Source organism: Phyllobates terribilis, unplaced genomic scaffold, assembly GCF_046119375.1.
Source record: "Phyllobates terribilis strain yellow unplaced genomic scaffold, ASM4611937v1 Scaffold_3__8_contigs__length_932513732, whole genome shotgun sequence".
In the NCBI taxonomy this organism is placed as follows: domain Eukaryota; kingdom Metazoa; phylum Chordata; class Amphibia; order Anura; family Dendrobatidae; genus Phyllobates; species Phyllobates terribilis.
In genome coordinates, this window is record NW_027362763.1 from 30,602,740 (window position 1) to 30,615,506 (window position 12,767).

The following is a 12,767-nucleotide window of genomic DNA, read 5'->3' on the forward strand; positions in this document are numbered from 1 at the left end:
ACCTTCGGGTTGTCGTGATCAGACTGCAGTACGGTGTAGGGTTCCCTTTCCCACTGGTCGTCCAACTTATGTAGCCTTCTTTTCCGCTTCAGGACTTGCTCACCAGGTTCTAGGGGACCAGCAGGGGCATGTTGGTTGAAGAGTCTTTCTTGCTTCTCTCTCACCTGGGCCAGGCTCTTCTCCACACTCTCCTGTACCTTCTTGTACTGCAGTTGCCTTTCCGTATCCCAGTCCGCATCCGGGGAGGTGTCCTCAGGCGTTAGGACTCCCATCTCCAGGTCTACGGGCAGCTTACCCGGTCTGGCTCGCATCAGGTAAGCCGGGGTGCAGTTGGTAGCATTCACCGGGATATGATTGTATAAGTCCAGGGGCAACGTCTTCTGGAGATCAATAACTATATTGTTCATCTTCTCACACATCCCGTTGGTTTGTGGGTGGTAAGGCGTTGTACGAATTTTCTTACAGCCATAGAGGTTGCAGAACTCCTGGAAGATTTCAGCCTCGAACGCTGGACCCTGGTCTGTCAGGACCTGTTCCGGATACCCGTGTGGACGGCAGAAATATTGATGGAAGGCTCTGGCCGCTGTTTGGGCTGTCAAGTCCTTTACCGGGACCACCACTAGAAAACGGGAATAGTGGTCCACGATTGTCAGGGCATAGATGTATCCAGACCGGCTTGGAGCCAATTTGACGTGGTCCAGAGCTACCAGCTCAAGAGGCTGCATGGTGACGATGGGCCTCAAGGGTGTCTTCTGGCTGGTCCAGTCCTTCCTCCTCAGGTGACAAGGGCCACAGTCTCTGCACCACTTTTCTACAGCTCCTCTCATGCCGACCCAAAAGAACCTTCCTCTTAGCAGGAACTCCAGTTTCTTCCAACCGAAGTGTCCCGCTCTGTCATGGTAAGCCCCCAGGACCATAGCTGCATCCCGCCTTGGGACCACGACTTGCCAGGTCAGCTCGTGCATCCGGTGGTTAACAATCCTTCTGCACAACTTGCCTTCGTAGAGGAACAGCTTGCTCTTCTCCTTCCATAGCTGCTTGGCTTCCTCTGGGGCATCTGGATCTAGGCGGGCATCTTCCCGGGTCAGCAAATCTTTCACCAGGCGGACTGCTGGGTCACTATCTTGGGTCTCGGCCCAGCTGTGGTGAGGTAGGGGATTGATCATCACAGTTGTTAGATCCTCCTCCTTCACGCGGTGAGAGTATTGAGCGGCTCCATACCGGTGAAACGCGGGGAGTTCTACCTCCTCCAGCTCTTCTGGGTCTTCGTCACCTTCAGGTAAGTGAGGCATCCTCGATAGAGCGTCAGCGTTGGCATTCGTTTTGCCGGCCCGGTACTTGATCACGAAGTCATAGTTGGAGAGTCGGGCCATCCACCGCTGTTCTAGGGCACCCAGTCTTGCATTGTCCAGGTGTGTCAACGGGTTGTTGTCCGTGTACACAGTGGACTTTGCGGAGGCCAGGTAATGCTTGAAGCATTCCGTCACGGCCCACACCACCGCCAAGAATTCTAGCTTGAAGGAGCTGTAATTCTCCGGGTTCCTCTCGGTGGGCCTCAGCTTCTGGCTGGCGTACGCGATCACCCTTTCTCTGCCCTGTTGGTTTTGGGACAGTACGGCTCCCAGTCCCACATTACTGGCGTCTGTGTGAAGGATAAAAGGCTGGCCATAATCAGGGTAGGCCAGGATCTCATCCCCCGTGAGGGCCATCTTCAACTGGGGGAAGGACTCCTCTTCCGGTTTATCCCACTTGAAGGGTGGCTTTTGACTCCTGGACTTAGACTGTCCGATCAGGAGGTCCTGCATAGGAGCTGCCATCTTAGTGAACCCGGGGATGAACCTTCGGTAGTAGCCTACCAACCCGAGAAACTGTCTCACCTCCTTGATGTTCGAGGGGCTTGGCCAGCTCTTGATTGCCGTGACCTTGTCAGGGTCGGGGGCCACTCCTTCCGCGCTTACTACGTGCCCTAGGTACTGGACCTTTGGTTTCAACAGGTGACACTTCGATGGTTTCACCTTCAGGCCGTAGCCTGCCAGGGCTTCGAACACCTCGGCCTGGTGCTTTAGATGGTCCTCGTAGGTTTTCGAATAGACGATCACGTCGTCCAGGTAAAAGAGGACCGTCTCAAAGTTTCAGTGCCCTAGACAGCATTCCATCAGCCTCTGGAAGGTCCCTGGTGCGTTGCAGAGCCCGAAAGGCATACAGTTGAACTCACTCAGTCCCATCGGGGTGGTGAAGGCGGTCTTCTCCTTGTCAGCCTCTGCCACAGGAACCTGCCAGTACCCGCTAGTAAGGTCCAAAGTAGAAAAGAAGTTAGCTGATTTTAGTGCGGCTAAAGACTCCTCTATTCTAGGCAGCGGATATGCGTCTTTGTGGGTGATACGGTTGATTTGTCTATAGTCGACGCACATTCTCATGGTGCCGTCTTTCTTTTTCACCAGAACCAAGGGGGCTGCCCAGGGGCTACAGCTGTCTCTAATGACCCCAGCTTCTTTCATCTCTCTTAGCATGCCCTTGGCGTTCTGATAATGTGCAGGGGGTACAGGCCAGTGTCTCTCTTTTATTGGTGGGTGGCTCCCTGTGGGGATGTGGTGTTCTATCCCTTTTACTCTGCCGAAGTCTAGCGGGTGCTTACTAAAGACTCTCTCGTACTCCTGTACCACCCGGTAGACTCCTTGTTTTTGGTGCAGGGGAGTGGAGTCAGCACCCACGTGGAGTTTCTGGCACCAGTCCTCCTTTTGTTTCTGGGAGCCATTACCCTCCGCCTGAGGAGATGGAGGCAAGGGTTCCACGTGTCACGGGTGTGTTGCCACGAAGATCGTCACGAGTACACAGCCTGACTTCTCGCAGCTGACTTGTTGGTGCTTTGTGTTTTTTCGGCAGTGAAGGAGTTAATTCTCTCTCTCTCTGGGCTAGCTGAGGTCCAGCCTCGCCCAGCTGCAATCAATGCTTCTTTAGTGAGACTCCTTCATATTCCTGCAGGTCTGTTTGGGAGGTGTCGGTGAAAGCTTTTCATTCTGACTTACAGAGCGGATCGTGGTGTTTGGAGTTGCTGAGATAAGTGTATTTGGAAGTGTTTTTTCCCTTCCCTCGCTTTATCATTTATCTCCTTTCCCGTTGGTGTTCCCTCTGTTGTAGTTGTGTAGAAGTTGTATGCAAGGTGGTTTTGGTTTTTCCCTTGTACTGTCTCGTTCGTCTAAATACTGTCTGTGGGCATATTATTTCTGGTTCCCAATTGTTGTGATCGGGGTCCTTCTCAGGACTAGATTACTGAGGTGCAGGGATCCTCAGGAGGTAGGGGTTACGCTGGCGGCCTGGACCTCTGTACCTTTAACAGTACCTCCAGGTTGAGGGATTAGTCAGGGCCCCAGCTTAGGGTCAGCTTAGGCCCCCTACCTCCAGTATTCTGTGACAGTGTGACACCACGGCCCTGATAGCTTTGTGTTCGACCACAAACAGCTTGGCGAGTGTAGCGTACCTGGGTAAGTGTACCTCCCTCTCCCCAATGTTGAGGATGCGGACGGGCACCCTCCCATGATGGACATCAACCACCCCCCGGGCTGTCAAAATGGTGGGCCTGCTGTCTGAGTACACGGGTTCTACCATGGCTTGGTAGTCTCTACCTCTCAACCCGATTGCAGTCCGACACCAGATCATCATTTCACTTTTGGGAGGCATGGAAATGGGGAATGGGTCACTCAGTCTTACGCTACCGATCTCACCACCAGACAGTTCTACCTGCTGCCGTCTCATCAGGGCTTTTATCTCCTTGTTGAGGACTCTCTGTTGGCTGGAACTAGCATTCACCGCCACCTGTTGTAGAATTACAATTACCTCTGAAAGACAATTTTCAATTACATTAGTACCCACAGTTATTTTAGGGTGACTTTCACGACGGTCAATGTCCACAATAATTACTCCCTGTGCCGGCAGTTCAACTTTACCAATTTTAATGGTCATCTCCTTGAACCCCATCTGCGGCATGGGTAAGCCATTACTGGCGATGATGCTCAAGTTACTGTCTGGATACCGCGTGATATCAGCATCAGTCCAATACTGCTTAAAACGTACATAAGGGATAGTGGTTACTTGTGACCCAGTATCCAGCAAGGCGCTCATGGGGATACCGTCCAGCACCACGGGTAAAACCGGGCGCCCCCCAACGTATTTATTACGCCAATTATAAGGGCCTGGTGATCTTATGCCTGGGGGTTGGCCCTCTGCCCCAGGTTGGACCCGTTTAAATTACAGTACCTGGAAATGTGTCCGGGCTGTTTGCATCGACGGCAAATGGGCTGTCCATCCTCTGCGTAGCGGTCTGTGGGCCTCCCTCGGAATGACGGGATCATCCTCTGTCGACGCCACGGGACATCCTCCGGATTTGAAGCCAGCTCGATGGGTCTTGACGGGTCCACTTGCAACGCCTGGACGGTCCTGGTCAACGTCGCGACGCTCCTGGTCAGCTCCTGGACTTGGTGGTGCAGGTCTTTCGACGGGGCTTGGTTCAGGGCCTGTGCATCAGCCCCCACGGGGTCCATAGAGGAGGGCGCCGCCTCCTGGTGGTAGGTGAGAGCAGGGCGCCGGGGGTTTATAGCGCCACTGGTTGCAGATTCACGGAGCACCCTTATGGCCCTGTCCTTAAATTGGGCAAAGGTCAGATCAGGGTTCTGAAAGAACATGAGGCGCAGCTGGGCCCTGTGGGCGCTGGACAGCAGACCTTCTATGAATTGTTCTGTTAGTAGCTTATCCGTTTCCTGCACACTGCCAGGGTCAGTTTGTTGAATAGCCCTCAAGGCTTCCTGCAGATTTAGGGCATAGTCTCTGATGCTATCCTGTGCCCGCTGCTTACATCCATAGAACCTCATTTTAATTTCAGCGGAGGTACGTGTGTCAAAGGTACCCCGCAGCCGGGCCAGAATACCCTTCACGGTTCTTTTCTCCTCAGTGGGCCATGATTTTACCTCCCTTTGGGCTGCGCCAGTTAACTGCCCTGTTAGTATGCTGACCTTCTGTTCCTCTGTCAGGGGGTAGACTTGGAACAAACTATACAGCCTTTCCTTAAAGTCAGTTAGGGCATGGGGCTCCCCTGAGTACTTGGGCAGCCAGGCCGCTCCAGGGATGTAGGGCAGGGAAAAGGGCATCACAGCTGCTGCAGCTGCGTTGGTGGTAGTGGGCGCCTCTGTATCCGACATCTTCCTCCCCCCTATTTAAGCGTGGCCTACCTTCCGACGATCCTCTTCTGTAGGCCGCGGCTCCGCTGCTGCTGCTCTGAACGAGGACCTTGCGTCGCGTCCTGATGACGTCAGCGTCGCTCTCTCTCCCTTCCAGGACCTTACGCAGCGTCGGTGCGTGGGGCGGAGCTTCGGGTCTCGCGCGCTTTGGACTTCCACGCCCCTCTTCTTCCCGCGCGGCGTCCTGAAGATGGCGTCCGATGGCGGGAAAACGGCTGAAGATGGCGGGAACCGACGGAAGATGGCGGGAGACGGCTGGAAATGGCGAGAAACGGCTCCGGATGGCGGGAAACCTCTTTTCAGGTAAGTGCAAAGTCTCTTTCAGGCTCGCAATACCCGTTTGTGGCGGGTTGGTTGCAATCCTGCCGACTACGCCAAAGCTGACTCGCCCCCCGTGGGGCACTCGGATCCGGGCAATTAGGGAAATGGTGGGAGTAGTAGTGGCAACCCGGTTCCGTGGCTCAGGGTGGTCAGGCCAGTGGTAGTCCGTTATGTGCTATTGATAATGTCCGACTACGCCACCCGTGGATTTGCGGTCATTAGGTACCGCCGCTGCAAGGCAGACCGCTGGGGCTGATGAGATGTGCAGCTGGGATGGTGTGACTCTCCACGGGAAGAGTGCGGCCCCAGGGCAGTGTAGTGGATGGTGGGAGTGATGGTGGTGAGAGTCCCAGTACCGGTAGTGCTGGAGGCGCGAAGGAGCACACAGACAATAGGTTGCAGTCCAGGGTCTTTACTGAAACAGGTAAACTGACCCACAAACAGTCCCAGCTAGGAGGGGACCTGGATGTCTGAGAGCAACGGGGAAATTGGCCCTGGTCAGGGTGAGGGTGTAGGCCTACCGTGCTTTCTGCGCTCCTTCTGGCTATCTCCTCGTTATAGGGTAACAGCCCACGTGTCCAAGCTTTCCGTGTATTCTCGCCTGTATGGCCTGCAACGTGGGTTCCTTTCTGCTCCCAGCCTTGTACGGCTTTACTGGTCCCTTCGGTTGTGGCAGGGCCTCCAGGCTTCTTAGGCCAAGGAATATACAGTCCCTTGCGGACTGGTTATCTGCTGGAGAATGTAGAATCCTCCCAGCCTCAGACACCAAAGTCTGGTAAAGTCAGTCTCTTATCTGCCAAGACAGGCACTCTTCGCCTCTTGTCTCTGGCTTGTGGCTCTCCTCCTGCCACACTTCCTCTTAGGTGCAATACAAAACTGTCTGTCCCTGCTCTGCTCTGGGACAAGTCTCAGTGCTGAGACAGGCCATCAAGTTCTCACAAACCCTGCCCCCAGCACCAGCTTTTATAGGGGCATCCTGCTCCCCCTACTGGCCTGAGACAGGAGGTACTGCATGCTAATGTTCCCCTGACTAGAGAACCTCCCCCTTGCTCTCAGACACAGCTTTATTACATTTTGTGGCATCCAGGCCAGGGTGACACATATGGACTTGTGCTGTGATGGTGCTACACCTGTGCAGGCCGCTTGTAAGCGATGTTGCTGGTCTGCCAGGACCAGATGTTTCACAGTTCAATGAGGGAGACCACCATTTGAAAATAAACTTTTTACTGAACGGGAACTTGGTAGGGAAAATATACAAGAGATAGCGGGTACACAGGGTTATGAACATTTCCTTCACAACTCGAATAATTTTTCACATAGTTTCCTTCCTTCATTTCTATTGTTCTCCTTTTTTTCACTTTTCCTCTGTCTCCACTGTTTCTCACTACTTCACCACAACCCATCTTAGCTTTACAGTCCTGCTTAGCAAGAGTCCCCAGTTCCGCGTCTTCTTTTCCCCTTAGAATGCCAATATGGCCGGACCTAGCTTCAAGCTCTCTGATGCTCTGGAAGTCCCACCTGAGACTTTCTACTTATCTCATGCACTCAGTCCTTTCTAGGACCGTTACCTTCAAGAGTTATAAACTCTAGACCAGGGGTCTCAAACTCGGCTAAGTATATGGGCCGCACATACAAAAAAATTTGAATTTGAAGGGCCGCATTCTTTGCAGGATGATATGAAATTTTTAATGATACCATATTGTTTTTTCTATACACCTTTTGGATAATTTGTTGAACATTTTTGGCTTTTTATTTTATTCTTTTAAATGGCATTCATTTTATGGTCTATGGTACAGTTTTATCATTTTTACAAGTTTACAGTTTTACAGCTTTTACAATTTTTATTTCCTTTTTATGTCCCCTAATTGGCCTCATACAGTGATTTTTTTTTCTTACAATTAGCACCATATAGCAAATCTGACCAACTTCCTATAGTAATGTCCCCATCTTGTAGTAGTTTCCCCATATTGTAGTAATGTGCCCATCCTGGTCCCCATCTTGTAGTAATTTGCCCATCCTGCTACCCATCTTGTAGTAATGGCCCATGCTGGTCCCCATCTTGTAGTAATGTGCCCTTCCTGGTCCTCATCTTGTTTTAATGGCCCATGCTGGTCCCCATCTTGTAGTAATGTGCCCATCCTGGTCCTCATCTTGTTTTAATGGCCTATGCTGGTCCTCATCTTGTAGTAATGGCCCATGCTGGTCTCCATCTTGTAGTAATGGCCCATGCTGGTCCCTAACTTGTAGGTGCCTGCGGGCCGCATTAAGCAGCCTTAGGGGCTCATGTTTGAGATCCCTGCTCTAGACCTTTCTGCCAGGCGTCCTCTCCCAGGACCCATTGCAGGTCAATCACTCTGTCTGTTAGTCACTTCTGCTCTGGATCTCGCTATCTCTTTTCTTCGGTCTCCTCTCACTTAGGGACACCCCGGAATGCGGCACTGCTCACGACGGATCTCAGGTCCTCTTCCTATGCACTCTAGGCCACTATCTGACTCTCTGACAGGAAATTGTCACTTTACCTTCAACTTATCTCCTCCCACTCTGGGCTTGTCCCAAACAATAACTCTAACTGTCCCTATTGTCAAACTACACACACTATCAGTATTACTAAAATACCTTCAATGCACATGACAAGTCACACTATACATCACAGTTCATATTGCATCACATAACATTTTACAACAATAAACTTGTTTCTTCAAGGGGGGAACGGGGGAAGCATGTCCATCTTCTTACAATTCGTCCAGAAATTTTGATTCCTTCTTCTTTTACGGCAAGTCCAGCCTTCCTGAAAATTGCTTCTGCGTATAGATTGAAGAGAAATGGTGACAGGACGCTGCCTTATCTGACGCCTCTCTCTAATTTGAACCATGCGGTGTCGCCGTGAATGTTGAGTACAGCGCTCATAAAGAACGATCGGAGAGGCTGCTGAGCATGAGCACTGTCGCTCCCTTCTGATGGTGGACAAAACTGGTGGGGGTCTTAACGGTTAGACCCCCCACTAATATAGATGTTATCCACAATCACATGCATAAAGGATACTTTAATGTAACTGAAATACCCCATTAATCAGTCGCTGATCTGATGGCAGTAAGGCGGCATAATGGGGATGATGAAGGGGCTTCCGCCCCCCACATGTAGGAGCTTCATGTCAGAGAGAAAACTATTTATTTTAAGCACTTGAGAGTTTGCGACTAATTAAGCAAAGAATTAATGTATTCACTCAATGCTCCTAAGGGGCTTGGATGAGAAGAGGACGGGGCGGTGTAATACGAATATTACAAGCTGCCGGTAAAGAAAAAAAACAATCAGACATCGGATGGAATTGAAAGAATCTTCGGTCTTTTCCCGGCTGCAGGATCTTCATCTGGTCGGGTAAAAAAAACGGGCCGCACTCGGACCAATGGCAGCATGCAGTAGTTTCTTCTGTAAATCGGATGGGGGTCGTCTATTCAGGTCTGTGTGTGCAAAAAAAAACAAACAGATGCCTTCCATATAGCATCCGATTTTTATGAATACGTTGCAATTCTGCAACAGGAAACTGTGAATGGTCTTATAAATTATTAATGACCGCTGCAGTATAAAATGGATGACAAGTGAGAAAAAAATCATCTGAATTTTCTAGATGAAACTCTGATGATTTTTTTTATACCGTCGCGCGCACATCGTAGCCTCAGAGTCATGGAGTCGCAAAAAAAAAATTGGACCAAGTTCAGAGAATGAAACTCCGTTCATTTAAGAAACTAAACCTAAGTTACAATCTGATAGCACAAACCCTTTTTTGATCGGCGAGAGGGGAATAACATGAAAAGTTATTGAATTGCCGCTCTCACGTCACGTGGAAATCCAACGAGCCAGATCATTATCTTCCCCGACATCATTGGTCAGGGATGAGTTGGGAGGTTGTGTATGGACACGTTGGACTGTTAGCCACCCACGCTGAGAAGAAAAATTCTTGTATCTTTTCCTGTAGTCACAGAAGGCTGTACAGGGGAAAAGATACTAGGAACAGGCTGCGAATGGTGAGAGAGGTGATAACAAGAGGAAAAGTTCCAAGATCATCTGCCTCCTGGACACTTTACAGGAAATAGTGACTGCAATGGTTTGTCATAGGTAGGATGGGTGATTGACCTATTCACATGTGCATGTCCATTTTTGCAGACTGCTTTTCATCCAAGTGATGGTCCATTTTTCAACCATTTGTATTACTGTGAGAAGATGGAAGTGTTGCCCAAGTTTCCCTGAAAGACAGTGTTACAATACATTAGACCTATGGTCTGACCAGCGAGCAGAGACGCATGAAGTGGGTGTCCCTATTGTGAGAGGACGTTCCTGAGTTCGCAAGCCAAAGAGGGACGAATCGGAGCAGGGAACGCGAGACGAAGGGTAGCTAAGTAAAGGCCATAGTGGCAGAAGTAGTTCCCCTAAAGGGAAAGGATGATGAACCGTGGGTTAAGAAATAGGACTCTCGCTTACTGCCTGTAGTGTTGTTATTGGGGACAAGGGAAGCACCCGAAGCACTGTGCTGGGTGGTGGTGAAGGCGGAGGAACTAACTGAGGCAGATTAGTGTGCATTTAGAAAGTAAAGAAAGAATGTATATGAAGATATTCCATGTGTTAAGAGTTGTTTTTGAGTGGTGGTCTCCCTCATTGAACTCTATAACATCTAAGTTCTGGCCAGCCGAAGTCACCGGCACCATGCGGCCTGCAAGGGCGACGCGCCCCCGTAGTGAAAGTCCACACATCCAGCCAGGATCCCCATTTTTATGTAGCGTGCCAGAGCATGGAAAACGAGTACCTCGCCCACGGCTACTGCCCCGCACCACGTTACATTACCATATTGAGTCAATCTTGTTTAATCTTTGTCAAGCATCTCCAGTCAACCAGTTGATCAGTACCAGCCTGTGGTTGGTAAGAAGGATAATAACATCAAAGAGTTCTTGTATACCACCCGGGGTCATTGACTGATGATATAAAAGCTGCAGTAATATAATTTTCCATTATTACATCCTGTAAACCGCCAGAAGGTTGTAAAAAAAGAACATGAGATTGGTAAGAGGGTGATAACATGAGGAAAAGTTCCTATATACTCCCTGGGGTTAATAGAAGTTACACAGGGAGAGATATTATAGTGACAGGATGTGATATGTAAAAAATGTGAGAACATAATGTGAGATTAAGAAGAGGGTGATAACATGAGGAAAAGTTCCTGTGCTCCTCCTGGGGTCATTGAAAGTTTATATAGGGGGAGATTTGACAGTGAAAAGATTTTATTTGCAAGAAGGTTTTAAGAGCATACAATTCCTGTAACATCCCAAACACCAACAATCTGAAGGAGGGAGATGAGATTGATATTAGGGTGATAACATGATGACAAGTATCATTCCCTGTGGTTACTGGAGAGTCAAGAGGAATGAGAAAATAGAAACAAGCTGTGATCTCTCTGCTTTGCTTTCACTTTCTTCGAGCTCTTCTGTACAGACACGGCGTCAGAAAGTAAATCTTTTCATCCTGCTTCCCGACTTCAAACAAGTGCTGTACCCCGAATTTTGCACCTAGAACTTTGATTATTGCATCATACAGTTATATGAAAAAGTTTGGGCACCCCTATAAATCTTAAGCTTAATGTTTTATAAAAATTGGTGTTTTTGCAGCAGCTCTTTCAGTTTGATCTATGTAATAACTGTTGGACACAGTAATGTTTCTGCCTTGAAATGAGGTTTATTGTACTGACAGAAAATGTGCAATCTGCATTCAAACAAAATTTGACAGGTGCATAAGTATGGGCACCTCACCAGAAAAGTGACATTAATATTTAGTAGATCCTTCTTTTGCCTCTAGTCGCTTCCTGTAGCTTTTAATGATTTCCTGGATCCTGGATGAAGGTATTTTTGACCATTCCTCTTTACAAAACAATTCCAGTTCAGTTAAGTTTGATGGTCGCTGAGCATGGACAGCCCTCTTCAAATGATCCCACAGATGTTCAATGATATTCAGGTCTGGGGACTGGGATGGCCATTCCAGAACATTGTAATTGTTCCTCTGCATGAATGCCTGAGTAGATTTGGAGCGGTGTTTTGGATCATTGTCTTGCTGAAAGATCCATCCCCTGCGTAACTTCAACTTTGTCACTGATTCTTGAACATTATTGTCAAGAATCTGCTGATACTGAGTGGAATCCATGCGTCCCTCAACTTTAACAAGATTCCCGGTGCCGGCATTGGCCACACAGCCCCAAAGCATGATGGAACCTCCACCAAATTTTACTGTGGGTAGCAAGTGTTTTTCTTGGAATGCTGTGTTTTTTTGCCGCCATGCATAACGCCTTTTTGTATGACCAAACAACTCAATCTTGGTTTTATCAGTCCACAGGACCTTCTTCCAAAAAGAAATTGGCTTCTCCAAATGTGCTTTTGCATACCTCAGCCGACTCTGTTTGTGGCATGCTTGCAGAAACGGCTTCTTTCGCATCACTCTCCCATACAGCTTCTCCTTGTGCAAAGTGCGTTGTATAGTTGACCGATGCACAGTGACACCATCTGTAGCAAGTTGATGCTGCAGCTCTCTGGAGGTGGTCTGAGGATTGTTCTTGACTGATCTCACCATTCTTCTTCTCTGCCTTTCTGATGTTTTTCTTGGCCTGCCACTTCTGGCCTTAACAAGAACTGTCCCTGTGTTCTTCCATTTCCTTACTATGTTCCTCACAGTGGAAACTGACAGGTTAAATCTCTGAGACAGCTTTTTGTATCCTTCCCCTGAACAACTATGTTGAATAATCTTTGTTTTCAGATCATTTGACAGTTGTTTTGAGGAGCCCATGATGCCACTCTTCAGAGGAGATTCAAACAGGAGAACAACTTGGAAGTGGCCACTTTAAGTAGCTTTTCTCATGATTGCATACACCTGGCTATGAAGTTCAAAGCTCAATGAGGTTACAAAACCCAAAAAAGTGCTTTAGTAAGTCAGTAAAAAGTAGGTAGGAGTATTTAAAACAAGAAAATGATAAGGCTGCCCATACTTATGCACCTGTCAAATTTTGTTTGAATGCAGATTGCACATTTTCTGTTAGTACAATAAACCTCATTTCAAGGCAGAAACATTACTGTGTCCAACAGTTATTACATATATCAAACTGAAATAGCTGCTGCAAAAACACCAATTTTTATAAAACATTAAGCTTAAGATTAATAGGGGTGCCCAAACTTTTTCATATAA